Source organism: Acanthaster planci, linkage group LG08 (assembly GCF_054643075.1).
Source record: "Acanthaster planci isolate LZ-2023a linkage group LG08, COTS_SCS, whole genome shotgun sequence".
Taxonomy (NCBI): domain Eukaryota; kingdom Metazoa; phylum Echinodermata; class Asteroidea; order Valvatida; family Acanthasteridae; genus Acanthaster; species Acanthaster planci.
In genome coordinates, this window is record NC_141784.1 from 6,307,800 (window position 1) to 6,311,917 (window position 4,118).

The 4,118-nt window shown below is 47.9% G+C and overlaps 1 pseudogene; it reads right to left on the reverse strand.

Annotated features, from left to right (window-relative positions):
* Positions 1–1,497: 1,497 nt before the first annotated feature.
* Positions 1,498–2,367, reverse strand: LOC147798333 (uncharacterized; annotated as a pseudogene).
* Between the last annotated feature and the right edge of the window lie 1,751 nt (positions 2,368–4,118).

The following is a 4,118-nucleotide window of genomic DNA, read 5'->3' on the forward strand; positions in this document are numbered from 1 at the left end:
ACTGTTACAGTCAACTGATTTCATGGTTTACCATACCTGCGGAAGTGCGGGCAACGGAGTCATGTCGGGCTCGGCTTGGGGGGCTAATGCTTGGAAGCGTCGCATCTGAAACCGAGACAGTGCATCAGCCAGTTCATAGCTTACCCCAGGAATGTGTACTGCTTTGAAAGTAAGATTGTACTTCAACAGTCCAACACCAATAAACGGATAAGATGCATTAACATGGAACACTTGGCCAACACATTACGGCAACGACAATAAGATACAGCTCTAGAAATGCAATCGAGGGTGGCAAGAACTCCTGTGGCCACCGCTCTTAAAACCACTTCCCCTGAAAATATGCCCCATAACCCAACAAACCGCAGCGTCCGTAAAAAACTCAAGAGCATCAGAGGATTCCCATTCCTGATCCAAAATAGGAGTAACCCCATTAAACTCTCGTAAGAATGTCAGCCACATGAGGAGGTCAAGTTTTGCACCCCGTGTTAAGCGGATTCTATGGTGCGGGAGCCTGACACCCCATGTTAATGCAATAAGACGCCGGATAAAGGCACGCCCTGGAACAACACCCTACATAAAAAATTTTGGGAACCGATGAGGGACTGTGATTTTCTGAGAGTGCACTTTGACCTGTCAAGCATGGCGCAAATCTGACCACTGAGTGCCATCACTTTCTCACGTGGGACTCGCACTTGTTTATCAACAGTATCGATTTGGAGCCCTAGGTATGTAATGACCTGCGTTAGGCCTGCTGTTTTCTCTTGAGCGATAGGGACCCCCAGCGCATTGCACACGGTTAGAAAATCGTTCAAGCAACCCTGGCACCCGTCTTTTGTGGCAGCCACCAAGAGAAAGTCGTCCAAATACTGCGTGACACCGCAATCCTGTGTCATGAGACGCTCACGGGATTCGAGGAACGTGCTGGACTTTTCAAAGAGCGCACATGAAATGGAGCACCCCATCGGCAAGCATTTGTCATAATAAAATTGGTTTTCGCACTGAAAGCCTAATAACTCGTGATCCCTCGGAGAAACTGGTAAAAGGCCGAAAAGCAGACTTGATATCAGATTTGGCCAAATATGCATCCTTCCCCGCATTCAAGACCATATGTACTGACACGTCAAAAGATGCGTAAATCACCTTGCACTGCTCAGGACTGATAAAGTCATTGATAGAAGTGCCATGCGGAAATGATAAATGGTGAATTTAGCGATACGAGCCTTGCTCTTTCTTAGGTACGAGGCTGATCGGAGAGCATTGTAGATTCTTAAGTGGGCGCGTTGGGAAGGGCCAGCAATGCGGTCGGCTTGAATTTCTTTAGCAAGTTTTTCTCTAACAATCAGGGGTTGTGATGTTGCAGAGCGAAGGGGCTCGGAATCCCTGCTCACCCGAGGCCCACTGAAACCCAAGGAAAATCCCATTGAAAAACCCTCACGCAGTATATGTCAATCTGCAGTGTCATCGTACGACTCTAACCAGTTCAGCAACACGGGCACATTAATTGGAGTTGGGAGTACGAAAAGGGGGCTTACCGGCAGGAGCCGGTCGTGCATTCTTTGGGATACTCACGTCTGCGCTTTGTGCAACCCCTGTCACGCCCGCGGGGTTTACATCACGCTCGTGATGGGGGAATCCCCGTTTCTTCAGCCCTTTTTGACCCCATTGCTGGTTACACGTTTGGCTACCATCGAATCGGCACACTTGCGAACCGTGTCCCGACCGTGTACACTTGGCGCACTGATGCTGGTACTTACAGCCAAAGTATTTACAACCGCCCGGGCTATTAAAAGCAAAACACACCCAACTGCTTCCGCGCGGAGTGACAGTTATCTGAGCGGTGTTGCTGGCTGAGCTAACGGCAGACGCCCTCACCGTTAACCACAACTCTGCATCCAACTCAGCCCATGATCGATCGGTTTGCGTGGCCTGCTGAAGACGAAACTGTTCGTCATACAATCCAAAGCCTGGAAATTGTACTGCGACTGTGCTCACGATCTCGGTGTACTTAAGCAGTTCCATGGCCCTATTGGGAAACTTCATGAGGTATATAGCCATAAAAGAGTGGAATGCAGAGACCCACTTGTCCAACGAATCTAGCTTGTTCTGGCGGCCGGTGGGGGACGAGCTAGGCCGCAAAAATATCCTATCACCCTCAACGACAAGTGCAACCTCGGGACCTTTATGAGCCTTTGCGAGCAGTGATGCCGCGCTATCTGCCAATAGCAGAGACATATCAATGTAGGCCTACTCGTTTTTCCATATCTTCTCTTTCACCGACTGCGAGATTAGCCCCCCCCCAAACAAGGATGCACATCCCAAGTGGGGAATAGGAGTAGGGGCAGCCGAAACGCCTTGGAGACACCCCATTGCAATATTTGTACACCCTATACTGTCACCTAACCTACCAATGGCACCGGCCAGATTAAATGCCGGGGCCCCCATTCAAATTAGGCGTATGTCCCTTATCCACGGCATGCATGAAACTTGCGTCGGAAAACGCACTTAACCCTTGTGAAGCCTGGCTAGATGTTTGAGGTAGGCCGCTATGCTGCATATCCGGTTCTGGCGGCATCGGGCGAATGGGCTGGTGACCCATGGGCATGGTGGTAGCATCCCCTGGCTAACAGACTCCTGGCTGTGCCACCACGCCCAGTGAAGGTGCTGCTGGTACCTCCTTCGGCGCCACTGTAGGTACTGACGGTGACGAGCGTCTGGAGTCGTTGACGTCCCCCTGTCCACGTTGAGTCACCATTGCAGCTGGTTGCCGGCGCGAAGCTCCCCGTGCAACTGCGGGAGCCAGGGATCCCCGCCGAGCTTTCTTACTGTGCCGAGCGCCGTTCTGTAGACGAGCAGGGGCGGATGTCCGTCGCCGTGGTCGTGGCATTCTGCGGGCTGCCCCCTGGTAGCGGTCGCCCGTCGTGTGGAATCCCAACGCTGTCATCCGAGCGGCCTGACAGAGCGGCTCAAGGTTGCAAAATTCTGCGATGAGTTACGTTCTCTTTAAAGTCCTCCACAATTGGCAGACAATACAGGGCCTCGCTCGTAGAAACTTCACTACGACCGATTTATCAAGGTAAGGTAAAATCCACGTGCGACGAAAGTGGCTGGCGAAGCGTGAGCGACGCATGCTGCTGATCAGCTCACTTGCATTGACGTAATTAAACCATGGAGCTGAATGGCCAACGAATTTGGCAGGCTGCCCCCCGCAATGATTGGAAATCTCTGGATCTTCGTTCTGGCTCACTGCTCCACCCCATTTCGCCTAGACGCTACTATTACACGACAGGCACTCTTCGAATTTCAACACACAGTCTACACTCGGTACAAACATGTTTTCTTTTTTTCTAGAGTATAATGAATTTTACCGCTAAGGTCTATAAAATATCATGTCTTCCCTAGCTCAAAAGATCAATCGGATGATGTGTATCGGAAGTTGACGCCAGTATGGAAGGAACGGATGTTTAAGGCGAATTGACAACTTTAATCACACTTCTTCTCATCATCATTATTCCAAGTATACTGAAAGCTTTATGTTTTAATTCAAACAATTATTTTTTCTCGCAACATGTGCAAGTGTGGTGTCACGGAAAGTTCAAAATGCACTTCGTTTCTTTAGATTCTTCAGTAGTTATGAACTGTTTGTCTTGCAGAAAAAATCTTTCGTCCTCAACAAGAACAATGTTCAAACCTTTCCAAAACGCCTTCGTTTTCCGCTAGTACTATTTACAATCGGGATAACACAATGTCGTATTTTTGAGTTCATCCTCACTAAAGAGTTATATTGATTGTCTTTTCAACAGTTCCGGAAAAAAAGCGGCAGTGGACTTTACATTATGCTGATATTATGACGGAAATCTAAAAGGCGTTACTATTGAAACCGTTCGAGACTTAAACTATTTTAACTGTTTATTTATTTGAGATATTTTATTAATTTATTATTCTTTCTTATTTAAAGGTTTAAACTAAATGCTGTAAGCCTTTATTTTTATTCATATAAACCTCAAGTAGGTGTTCGAAACTTCTTTGTTTTCCTATTCGATGTCTTTCACGTCAAATTTCTTATACTTCGGATGAAGATTATTTTGTAGTCTTATCGATGATGATGCTGATGATGCTGA